At 39.1% G+C, this 13,536-nt stretch overlaps 1 pseudogene; it reads left to right on the top strand.

The window, feature by feature from the left end:
- Window positions 1-11,446: 11,446 nt before the first annotated feature.
- Window positions 11,447-12,466, top strand: LOC106869375 (U6 snRNA-associated Sm-like protein LSm1; annotated as a pseudogene).
- Window positions 12,467-13,536: the final 1,070 nt, after the last annotated feature.

Here is a 13,536-nt window from a genome sequence, read left to right as displayed (position 1 = left end):
ATATTAGTCATGAGAAGGAGACAGATAGTCAACAGTGAAGGCATCCAATTACCAGATGGCCAGACATTAAGATCTTTGAAAGGAGGAAGGAGTTATAAGTATCTAGGAGTATTAGAATCTGACAGAGTACTAACTACAGAAATGTTAACGAAAATTGAGAAGGAGCACATCAGAAGGAAGAGGAAGCTAATGAAGTCAAAGCTAAATGGTCCGAATCTAGTGAAGGCGCTATCATTACTTAGATACTCAGCAGCTTTTGTAGATGGGGCAAAAACTGAATTAGCAAAGCTAGACAGAACTAGGAAGGAATTCAATATGAATGGAGGATTCCACCTCAGGGCAGGAGTAGATTATACCTACCTAGAAAGGAAGATTATACCTACCTAGAAAGGAAAGTGAACGTGGGTTAATATCAATAGAAAACTGCGTGGAGTTAACTAGAGTAGATATAGACTCTTATGTAGGGTAATAGTGAAGAAAGTTTATCAAAAGCTGCTGGAGTCACAGCAAGACATAGGGAAACCAAAACACCAAACTGACAGGTAGGAGAAGGCGTTGCATGGTAGATTCCCTGATACAATTTCAGCAAATACTGGTAGTGAGACATGGTTATGGCTGCAGAAAGGAAAGCTGAACAGGGAGAAAGTTTGTTGGTAGCAGCACAAGATCAAGCATTAAGGAGTAATTGGATAAAAGCCAAGATAGACAAAACCAAGTAGATTCCCAATGTAGATTATGCAAATCAAAAGAGGAAAGCGTTACTCATATAACAAGTGAATGTAGCATGCTGACACAGAAAGAATACAAGACATGACAATCTAGGGAGAGCGATCCACTGGGAGCTATGTAGAAAGTTAGAATTTGAACAAACTGACAAATAGTAGGAACATGAAAAGGGTAAAGTACTAGAAAGTAAAAAATATAAGGTGTTGTGGGACTTTAACATTCATACTGACATAGTAATTAGAAGCTAGAAGACCTGATTTGGTAGTAGTAAATATAGAGAATAGAAAATGCCAGATAATTGACTTTACAATCCCAAATGATGAAAAAATTCATTTGAGAAGTATAGAAGAAAGAGCAAAGTACCAGGACCTGGCTATTGAATCACAGAGGCTATGGAAAGTGCGGGTAAAATGTATCCCAGTAGTTACAGGTGCATTGGGAACTATCCCTAAAGATTTGAACAGATGGATAAAGGAAATAGGCATAAAACCCAGTTTAGTACAGCTGCAGAAAACAGTGTTATTAGGGACGACAGCTAGGATACTTAGGAGGGTTACTGACATCTAAAGTTACTTGCTGTTACCCAGTAGGAGAGTTCTTGGCATCTAAAGCTACTTGTTGTAGACCGATGTTAGGATCCTTTTCATTTCCAACAGTCTAATCCATTGAGTGATATAAATAATAATAATAATAATAATAATAATAATAATAATAATAATAATAATAATAATAATAATAATAATAATAAACACAACAACAACAACAACAATAATAGTATCTGCAATAATACCAATATTACTTTCTGCTGTTGTCGAAAGAACTCAAGATGTCGCAGACCGTTCAAAAATGAGAATATATATATGTGGCGTGAAAGCGTTTGTAGACGCCAGGATAACGCATGCAAAACTTGAAAGAGATTTAAGGGAAAATGTCACGATCGAGAAGATGAATCATAATGACCTTTTTCAGGGCACAGTTTGTGACAGACCATGCCTTTCTTTTGCTGGGCTCATTTGCGAACCCATGGAAAACGAACCTCCACCAACTATTTTGCCTATATGTGTGTGCTCACCTTTCAATGCAATGTATACCAGAAGGTTTGCAAATCCAACGGAGGCCCCAAAAGACATTGTAAGATCCACAAAGAATCAGAACTTATCGGCAGCTTTTGGTGGTCCAGATCGGATATGCAATCTATGCAGTTGTCTTTTCAAAACATTTTCTTGTTTAAAAAGCCACATCAGATGCCTTGATGGGTCTAAGGTGTATGTATAGGTGGTCAAACTCTGCAAAAGGAGTAGACAATCCCCATATATATATATATATATGTGAGTGTGTGTGTGTGTGTGTGTGTGTGTGTGTGTGCGCGCGCATAAACATGTGCGTGTATATATATATATATATATATATATAGAGAGAGAGAGAGAGAGAGAGAGAGAGAGAGAGAGAGATAGATAGATAGATAGATAGATAGATAGATAGATAGATAGATAGATAGATATATATATATATATATAACAGCGAAGTTAAAAGCAAGTAGTTGAAAGAGATAAGAATAAAGAACAATATATCACAATATTATCTCAACTAAGATGAATCTGCAAAATGGGTAAATTGGTGTACCCACCTCACCGACGCAGCCACAATTCGCCGCGGGGAATCAAATATTATTTGGGTCCTTGATCTGCCAGCAGAAATACATTTAATATTTAATCAATTGAAAATTTTTTTGAATTATCTCCCTTACTGCTTTTGAAATTAATTTTGTTTATCACTAGTGAGTTTTGTTCTCATTACTATTATAATTTAGTAAACAATGCTTTCACCTGACCACGCTAGACGTAATAGACATTAAGCTATACAGGGAAACGATTACGGCTACTTGAGTATTGTGTGATAGACAGGTGGTGGTGACATGCGAAGATATCAACCTCGACGACGACAATGCGTGATGATGATAATGATCACAAATGAGATCATGGTGATGATTATGATGACGATGCTGTTGATGATGACAACAATAATGGTCAAGACGATGAAGATGATGATGACGACGATGATCATGATTATAATGATCATCGTCATCATCATCATCATAATCATCATAGATTATTTTTTAACCTTTAACCAGAAAGATAGTGCCCGTGAGCCTTTACAGGGCCTCCAAGACGGGTAGGAGGTGGGTAGAAAAAGAGAGAGAAAGGTGTCCCCAAACTGGAAACACGGCCTGATGTTTACAAACTGAGTGGGGTCCACTAAAGGTACCCAAAGTGTCAGGTGGTGGTGTTAAGCCAAGCAGTGTCCGTTCATCACACATTGAGACTAAACTTCAAAGGTAAAATCGTCAGGTGTGGTTGTTAGTCATTAATACAGCACCACCAGTACCAGCCCCACCGCTACCACCATCACCACCATCACCACTACCACCACTACCATCACCACCACTGCTGCCATCACCACTACCACCACTACCAGTACCATCACCACCGCTACCATCACCACTGCCACCACTACCATAACCACTACCACTACCATCACCACCACCGCTGCCATCACCAGCACAACCATCACCACATATTACAACCATCACCAAAGCAATACCACCAACACAACCACAACCACTACTACCGTTACCATCATGAACACCACCACCGCCACAACTATCACTACCACCACTACTACCGCTACCATCATGAACACCACCACTCCCACTACTACCTCTACCACTACCACCAATATCACCACTACCATCACTATTACCACTACCACCACTACTATCACCCCCATCACTACCATTCTCACCACAACTACCACCACCGCTACGACCACCACCACTAACACTCAGCACAACAATTACTGCCACCACCATCACTACTTCTCAACATTAAAAAGTTCAACTTCCTCCTACATCCTCTCTTCCCCCACCCGACCCCACCCGACCCCACCCTCAACTACCTCCTTTCTCTCTCTCTCTCTCTCTCTCTCTCTCTCTCTCTCCCTTTCACTCTATTTCTCACTCACTCTCTAATCCTTATTCTGCTCCCCCCTTTGTTTATTCACTTCCAGACACCACCGCCACCGCCACCGCCACAGTCATCGTCAACACGGACAATACGTTTTTAGCAATTATTATTTTCTATTTTATACTTTTTGTTTTGCCCCCCCCCCATCCTACCCCGACCCCGACCTCCATTTTCGTCAATGTTTCTCTATACCCTCTCCTCACCCCGCCTCGTCCACCCCGTTTTTCTAGTCTAAGCTCCATGTCTTCCTACCTGTACTACATGCTTAATTAATTCAACTTGTCTACAACCTCTAAAAAGGTCAACATGACATCAACTGTCAAACTAGCACCACCACCAATACAACTAGCATCATCATCATCACCGCCACCATTACCATCATCATCATCATCATCATCATCTCCACTAGCATTATCAGCTTCATTATTACCATCATCATCACAATCATCGTCGCCACCATTATCATCATCATCATCATCATCACTACCACATCACCACCATCACCAATACCACCATCACCACCACCACCACCATCATCATCATCTTCATTAACATTATCAACTTCATTATTACCATCATCATCATTTCCAGATTGTTTCTGCCTGTCACTTTGACTTTCCTTCTTGTCCCTCTCACCTCTCTCTCCCTCTTTCTCTCCCTTCTCTCTCTCTCTCTCTCTCTCTCTCTCTCTCCCTCTCTCTCTATCTCTCTCTCTCTCCCTTTCTCTCATTCTTTCTTTTCCTCCTCTTATTCTTCTTCCTTCGTTCCTTCGTTCCTTCTCTGTCTCGTTACTTTTGTTGTTTCTTTTTGTCTTCTTTTGTTCTGTTTATTTTCACTTATTTACCAACATCTAAATATCTACGTCCATCAAGTCAATGAGAAGTAAATGCTGTTTGCCAAAGATACAGTGCAGTGCTGGAGTCTGGGATACAAAATTACTTCAAGCTGATCACACTCTTAACCCACTTCAACAAACAACTCCTGTTCACATTGAATATGTCTATACATATACATAACACACACACACACACACACACACGCACGCACACGCACACGCGCGCACACGTCAAAGTCACTCGCTCCTATTCACACATACACACTTACACAAACGATTCTCACATACAAACGCACGCGCACCCTCTCTTGTTGGGATCACTAGCATTTTATTATCTCCCTTTCATTCAACCTCTCTTTCTAATTATTATCTCCCTTTCTTTCAACCGTTTTTTTTTTTCCAATTATTCGCCATATTGGATCCCTGAAATTACAAGTTTTTTCATTCTCACTCTGTTTATTTTCTCTTATTCCTTTTTGTTGAAGAGCGTAGGCTCGAAGCGTAAAAGGCTCGAAGCGTAAAAAACTTTTTCATTTTTCCAGAGCATCAAACTAATTCACTCGCTTGTTGCTCATAGACCAGTCTTCGTCTTTTGCTTTTCTATAAATCAACTATATATATATATATATATATATATATATATATATATGTGTGGAGAGAGAGAGAGAGAGAGAGAGAGAGAGAGAGAGAGAGAGAGAGAGAGAGAGAGTGTGTTATATGTGTATTATGTATATGTATATATATATATATATATATATATATATATATATATATATATCATCTATATATATATACACACACATACACACACACATATGCATGTGTGTATGTGTGTAGATTAAAGTACAAAGTAAAACAAGCTATTTATGCACAGGAAGGAAAGTATTTGTGTGTGTGTGTGTGTGTGTGTGTGTGTGTGTGTGTGTGTGTGTGTGTGTGTGTGTGTGTGTGTGTGTTTATGTGTGTACTTCATTTATAAGGATTCATTTAAAATAGAATCATGTCAACATGTAAAACGCCAGGAAATAGCCAGTTATAATTACATAAAGCTGACAGCTATATAATACAATAATGTATACATCAAATGCAAATAAGATACTCTAGTTATGCAAATACCGGATCTTTCTGATTTGGCAGACACTTCTTGTTTTCTTAACGAAACACTTTCAAACTTGGGACACTGGTAGAATATGTCATATAAAACATCTTTTACTCTTAGTGTTATTGAGAAAATTTTATCTTTTTAAAGTTATTTCGTGTTAAAATTGTCGTAGTTCGGTAATTTCGACCAATCACTGACGTCTATCGAAGTGAAGACAATTACTGCTGTGGTTTGTCAACAACACGTTGTGCGGTGTAACGGGATCTTTTCCCTTGAATAAAATTAGTGCCGTTGTTTGTCAACAACAACTATCGGCGGTACTGTTGTTTATGACATCCTTCGTGCGTTTGTTCTGGTTTTAGTTTTAGGGTTTTAGGGTTAGGGTTCGAGTGTTAGGGCTAGGGCTATGAGTATTTTTTCCAAATTTGGCAAAAATACTCATAACCCTAACCCTAACCCTAACCCTAACTCTAAAATCTGAACCCTAACCCTAAAACCCTAAAGCTAAAACCAGTACAAACGCACGAACGATGTCATAAATAACAGTACCGCCGATAGTTGTTGCTGACTTACAACAGCACTAATTTTATTCAAGAGAAAAGATCCCATTACACCGCTAGAACATGTTGTTTACATTCCACAGCAGTAATTGTTTTCACCTCAATAGACGTCAGTGATTGGTTGAAATTACCGAAATACAATTTTTTACAGGAAATAACTTCGAATACAAAAATTTTTATCTGTTCTATAACACAAAATATACAAATATACGAAGTTTGAAAGTGTTTCGGTAGAAAGCACACTAAATAAAACATAAATAAAAAGTGGCGCCTGTCAATTCAGAAAGATCTTAAATACCGAACTTAATTAAGAACCAACAATTCGACTCACCTGTGGAACTTCGGTGCAGCGTAAGTATAAAATAGTAATACAATAATGCCGCTTAAATTAGCGACAGCTGTTTCGATAGAACTTTATTCAATCTAGTCGTAAAAGATTACGTAATATTGTTGTTATTTCACCATTATCAGGCATAATTTCAGCAATATATTTTATATGCAATGTCATCAGTGTGTAAGTGTGTGTACTTCAGGGTGGAGCGTTTTTTCACGATTTTCGATTATGTGATAGGGGTAGTGCGGAAAAGTTGTAAATGGACACCAAATGGACACTAAAATATTTGTTGTAAAAATCTTAGAAACTCTGCGACAATACTTTCTGTCTCCACAAATGCATCGAACAACGGAAAGAGTGGGGAATGGGGGAAGAAATGCCTCTGCTTATTTATTCGCTATAAAATACAGGTTTCATTACATCTTCTTAGGGTAGCTTTTAAATGACTGAGATGGAATTACTCTAAAATACGACTTCAATATGTTTTTGTTTTCTGTGACTTCATCTTCTGCCTCCACAAGTAGGGACGGGTATGTATCGTAATTTACATCTATAAGAAAATTTTTCTGAATTCGACAAATTACAATATTTACGATATTTTTGCATATTTTGAGGCATTTGTAGAAGCAGAAGATGAAATCACCGAAAAGAAACATGTTTAAGTCATATTTTAGAGTAATTTCATCACAGTCATTTAAAAGCTACCCGAAGAAGATACAATGAAAACTGTATTTTATAGCTAATAAATAAGTAGAGGCGTTAATTTCCATTTTCCTATGCTTTTGTGGTGACAGAAGATACTTTCGCAGGGTTCTAAGATTTCACACTAGTAATTTTGATGTCCATTCACAATTTTTCCGCACCTACCCTATTACGAAATCGAAAATCGCGAAAAAAACGCTCCACCCTAGTGTACATAGTTTTGTCTATTGTGCGTGCATGTAAGTATGAAGGGATGAGAGTGAACGACAGTTAAGATGTTTGGCATTGGGCTATATCGCTTGTACCTGTCTCTACTTAACAGTTGGGAAATCCTCTATGTATTTGATGACCATTTGATATACACCCTGGCACCACTGTGTCTATAGTAACTTCAGACTCTTTTGATGTTGCTACGTTGGACTATAAATTAGATTTAAATTGGATTCATTTTATTCTACCCTCCATGATTTTTTTATGTTCGTTAATTGCCTATTTCACCATACCTACTTTCTCTTCTATAGATTGGAATGTTCATCTTAGCTGAAATAAGGAGGATAAGTCCTTGGTTGACCGTTTAGATCAGTGGTTCTCAAATGGGGTCAATACGGCCCCTGAGGGTCCATATAAGATTTTTGGAGGTCCACACAACATAATAGTAAATTAGGGGTCTACAAAATTATTTTAAGGGCCACTGAGAAAATGTTGCTTTAGGTGTATTTTTTGGTATGTATTACAAGAAACAGCTAGGTTTCTTTCTTCAACGTTTTACAAAGTTCAACCTATACAATAGGAATCTTGAAAGAAGTTTCTATAAAACTAGTTTTTAAACATCAAATGGCTATGGGGATCCACCAGAATAGAATAGTAATCAAAGGGGTACATAGATTTTTTTTAAATGGCTGAGAACCCTTGGTTTAAATTATATTACACCTGATGAAGGTGGAGTTCCAAAATATATATTATGTAATCTTTTAAGATAACGTTGAATAAATTTAAACTCCAGTTGTGTGCGACTATTATACACACATAACGCGCGCGCGCACATACACACACACACACACACACACACACACACACATACACATATATATATATATATATATATATATATATATATACAAACTGAAAGAAGCTCGTCGTATATATGTATATATGCGTGTGTGTGTTTGTCCCCCCCCCCAACATCGCTTGACAACCGATGCTGGTGTGTTTACGTCCCCGTAACTTAGCGGTTCGGCAAAAGAGACCGATAGAATAAGTACTAGGCTTACAAAGAATAAATCCAGGGGTCAATTTGCTCGACTAAAGACGGTGCTCCAGCATGGCCGCAGTCAAATGACTGAAACAAGTAAAAGAGTAAATGGTATATACACACACACACACACACATACACGCACACATACATATATATATATATATATATATATATATATATATATATATATATATATATATAGTATGTATACATCTTGGGATCCGGACAAAAAAACCAACGACAAAAACCCCTCGGTTATATTTTGCGTTTCTTTTATTTTTTTATTTTTTCTTTACTTGTTTCAGTCATTAGACTGCGGCCATGCTGTGGCACTGCTTGGAGAATTTTTAGTCGAATGTATCGACTGCAGAAAATTCAGCGTTTTAAAATTTAAATTCCACCCCCCACCCAAATTTTTCGTTTTTCAGTTCTCATAATCTCTCCATGTGGGGATTCCACGTAGATACAGAGATTATGAAGCTGAAAAATACCTTTTTTCAAACACTCCTCCTCCCACCACGCTTATATCTACACCAATATTCCTGATGTTTTTAAACTCGTTCACTTAAAACCCATGGTTGTATCTTTTCTGTTATCGCAAACTTTCGGTTTTCAATGTTCGCTACAAAAAATCGCAAAAAATCGCAAAAAAATGAAAATAATAATAATAATAATTCATTGAGGCGCAGGAGTGGAGCAATACTTTAATCGAACATTGTAAATATAATGAAATTATTTTTGTATATTTAAAATTGTAAATATTTAATCGATACAGCTACTTCACCCATTTTATGTTTGTCTGTCCTTGTTCGTCCCCTCTTTGTAATGCCTTTATGGCAAATATTTATGAAATAAAGTAGCTTGCTTACCAACGACATGGTTGCGGGTTCAGTCCCAATGCGTGGCACCTTGGGCAAGTGTCTTCTACTATAGCCTCGGGCCGACCAAAGCCTTGTGAGTGGATTTGGTAGACGGAAACTGAAAGAAGCCCATCGTATATATATATGTATATATATATATATATATATATATATATATATATATATATATGTGTGTGTGTGTGTGTGTGTGTGTGTGTGTGTGTGTGTGTGTGTGTGTGTGTGTGTGTGTGTATGTGTGTTTGTGTGTCTGTGTTTGTACCCCCAACATCGCTTGACAACCGTTGCTGGTGTGTTTAGGTCCCTGTAACCTAGCGGTTCAGCAAAAGAGACCGATAGAATAAGTACTGGGCTTACAAAGAATAAGTCCTGGGGTCGATTTGCTCGACTAAAGGCGGTGCTCCAGCATGGCCGCAGTCAACATGTAAAAGAGTAAAAGAGAGTAAAGAGTAAAAGAGAGGATTTCTCCAGTCACGGAATAACTGAAGCTGAGATTAAAAACCGAAGCCGTATTTTTATTAATTGCTAAACAAATTTAAAGTCTTTGTTTTGTTTTCTCTGCACTTAGAGAAAGATAAATTGACCTTTTGGTCTTTCTCCGGTCGTTGAAGGTACAACAGAACCATGGCGCCGTTCGAACGTACTTCTTATCGTTTCTATCTTTCTACATTCCTTTTATTGTCTTTCCCTGGTAGTTAGACATGATACGGTCTGTTGACGACGATGGTGGTGGTGGTGTTGATGGTGGTGAAGATGTTGGTGACGATGGCGGTAGCTGTATTGATGAAGACCATGCTGCTGCTGATGGTGAATGTTTTTGACTTGTTAAACACATTTCTTGAAGTAAATGCTTTCCTTTTTGTTAAAATTCAGAAAATATGTACATTGAGTAGTAAAAAGACTTTTGTGTTCTGTTATTCTATTCTTCTTATTTTTGATTGAATATATTTTTGTTTACTTAAAAATTGAAATTTTTGAAAATAAAAGTTTTTTTACAACTGCAATTTCCGTTTTTGTTTATGTAAAATTATAAAAATAAACTCAAGAGATTTGGCTGTTATTTATAGCATGTGAAGAGACCTAGGCTTAACCTCATGCACTGGTTGAAAATCCTTTTCAACTCTAGGCACAAGGCCCGAAATTTGGGGGTTGGGACAGTCCACTAGATCGACCACAGTACGCAACTGGTACTTAAATTATCGACCCCGAAAGGGTGAAAGGCAAAGTCGAGCTTGGTGGAATTTGAACTCAGAACGTAGCGACGGGCGAAATACCACTAAGCATTCCGTCCAGCGTGCTAATGATTCTGCCAGCTCGCCACCTTGCTCTGGTTGAAAATTACTCATGCATGAACAAGTTTGAAACTATCCAGAATATTGGAGCGCACAGTGTGGAAAGCGGGGTGCCAATTTTTTTTTAAAAATTGAAATTTTAGAAAAAAAATTTTTTTCAGAGTATCATAATTTTCCTATTTTTCTACGCAGAGTCCAAAAAAAAAAAAATTCGCAAAAAGTGAAAAACGAAAACGAAGAGATTTTCTCCTGGAGTTCAAACATCGCAGTAAAGTCCGTTCGAACTTTCTATTAATGTCTCCGCAGACAGCGCTTCGTTGGCTGCTGCAGCCTGGCTCCTGTCTTTTCAGAAGTCATGCAACCACACTCCAATTTTCTCAGTTATGCCGAGTCTCCGTAGCTTGTGACATATCCCATGATCAACCTTATCAAAGGCCTTTGCAAAGTCAAGATATATCACGAGGAATATCACCATACTTCTTACCAACATGGATCCTTTCAGATATATCACTCCAATTTTCCCAGTTATGCCGAGTCTCCGTAGCTTGTGACATATCCCATGATCAACCTTATCAGAGGCCTTTGCAAAGTCAAGATATATCACATCTACATTTGAGTGATTCATTTATTGTTTCAACACCAAGTCATAATGTTGCAAATGGAAGTCACTGCACTGTCCTAAGCTATTGCCCCAGCATGACCGCAGCCTCAAGGATGAAACATATAAAAGAATAAAAGGACGGAGGCGGCGGCTGTAGAAGCAGCAACATCATCAGCTTTTCTCTATTTAGAGATGTCTTATCTGCCTGGAACTGCTAGTTTGGTCGAAGAAATAGACAAAAAGCTGCTTGTCATTCTCCGAGATGGTCGTACATTAACAGGTTTCTTACGAAGTGTTGACCAGTTTGCCAACCTTGCTCTACATCGAACAATTGAACAGATCCATGTTGGTAAGAAGTATGGTGATATTCCTCGTGAAATCTTCATTATCCGTGGAGAAAATGTTGTTTTATTAGGAGAGATAGATGTGGAGAATGAAACCAGCCAAGATCTGGAGCAGGTCACCATTGATGAAATACTTGAGATGCAAAGGGAACAGCAATTGAGACAATTGGAAGAGGAAGACAGAAAGAAGAAAGCTCTTTTGGAACGTGGAGTTCATCCTCATACAGATTCTCTCCAAGATGATTAATTCTTTTAACAAACCAAGATGGCTCATGTTCCCCTTTTCACAGTTGTCGATGCTGCTGTCAGGAGCTGTACAGGACTAACACAAAAGACTGATAACATTAAATTTAGTTATCATCAACTTCAAACTACCTCTGGGTGGTGTGAAGAGAAATGGATGTAGTTGTAGTTTACAGCAGGAATGATGATTATGTATTATTTTGTTGATGTCATTCAACTCACAAGTCATGTAACCTTAATTTAAGAAGCCATGTTTTATTGGTCAAACAAACGAAACTCTCCCGTATGAATACTGAACCAGTGTAAGTCAATACTTTCATCTTAAAATTGGAGTGTTTCACTTCTTGGAATAAAATTTTAAGTTTAAAAAAAAAAAAGAAAGAAAAAAAGAAAAAAAATAGGCGTGGAGGGGCAATCCGATGCCGTCCAATAACGTCGTGGGGCGTTGGACGGAAGGTCCTGTTAAGCTGCTTGGAGTCTGGTTCGGGACAGGCCTTCAGATAGAGAAAAATTGGAGCGAGGTGACCAGCAGGGTGACTGCTCTAACCGAGAACTGGTCTGGGCGGGCGTTATCCATGCTAGGAAAGGTGGCGGGGGGTGTAGATGTTTATAGCATCGGTTATCACCTACCATCTGACTGTGGTGCCTTGCCCCGATTTGTGGCTGAACAAGTTGGAAAGAAGCCTTTTTCGCTTTTTGTGGAAGGAAGGAAAACCACTCGTGAAACGTTCTGTCTGCTGTCAGAAACTGCTAAAGGGTGGGCTAAGGATGCCTTGGCTGACGATGCGAAAATTCGCGTTACGGTTGAGGCACCTTTGGCTTTACCTGGATGGAGAGCAGGTCTGGTCACCGCACGTCCGGTTCTACCTTCCGCAGTTAACGTCCTTAACGGACGTTGGTAATTGGATCAAGCAGAGACCTAGGCTGGGGGTCTGGCAATTGGAGTGCCGACAGGCACTTCAGCTACTCTCTCGGGTGGGCAATGCCAGCAATAGGAGTTCCACCGCGGATGTTTATAGCGGGTTAGTGGGATTTAGGTCCGAAGACGCCTTGGGGGAGACCCTGGACTACGATGAAAATCAGTTGACCAACTGTTCAGGAGAACTTTCGGGCCGGGGTATCTGGACAATTACCAGAAATCCCTGGCTTGGCAGTGCTTTCGTGCGGCGTTACCTGTTCGTGATAAACTGTCAAGGTACGGAAGTGCCGAATCGCCGACATGTCTGAGTTGCGAGCGGGACAGGGAAACCGTCTTGCACGCATTTGTGGAATGTCCGGAATTAACGAGACTGATAGTTTTCGCAGAACAACTGTTGTCATCGATGAGAAGAGTACAGCTATCAGCTGAATCTATCATCGAGATTGTGCCGCCTCTTTCCCTCAGCAGGGAAAGGAAGGCTTGCTTTTCCTGCGTAGTAGCCATACTGAAAGAAACAGTATGGAAGACGCGTGTAAGAGGCATAGTGACGGATACCTTTGTATCTGGCGAGGGGTTAGTTAACTTTTTTTGTTACCACCTCAGTAGTAAGATCAGGCTGGAGAAGAGGTGTCTGTCACGAGACAGATTCATGAGAAGATGGAAGCCTGTGGCGAGGAAGCTGGGAGTGTTTGGCACAAGGTAAATGGAAGCCAAAAACAAGG

Source organism: Octopus bimaculoides, chromosome 15, assembly GCF_046866305.1.
Source record: "Octopus bimaculoides isolate indiv1 chromosome 15, ASM4686630v1, whole genome shotgun sequence".
Taxonomy (NCBI): domain Eukaryota; kingdom Metazoa; phylum Mollusca; class Cephalopoda; order Octopoda; family Octopodidae; genus Octopus; species Octopus bimaculoides.
The sequence above is the reverse complement of the archived record's forward strand: the minus strand, read 5'-3'. Positions and strand labels throughout refer to the sequence as shown.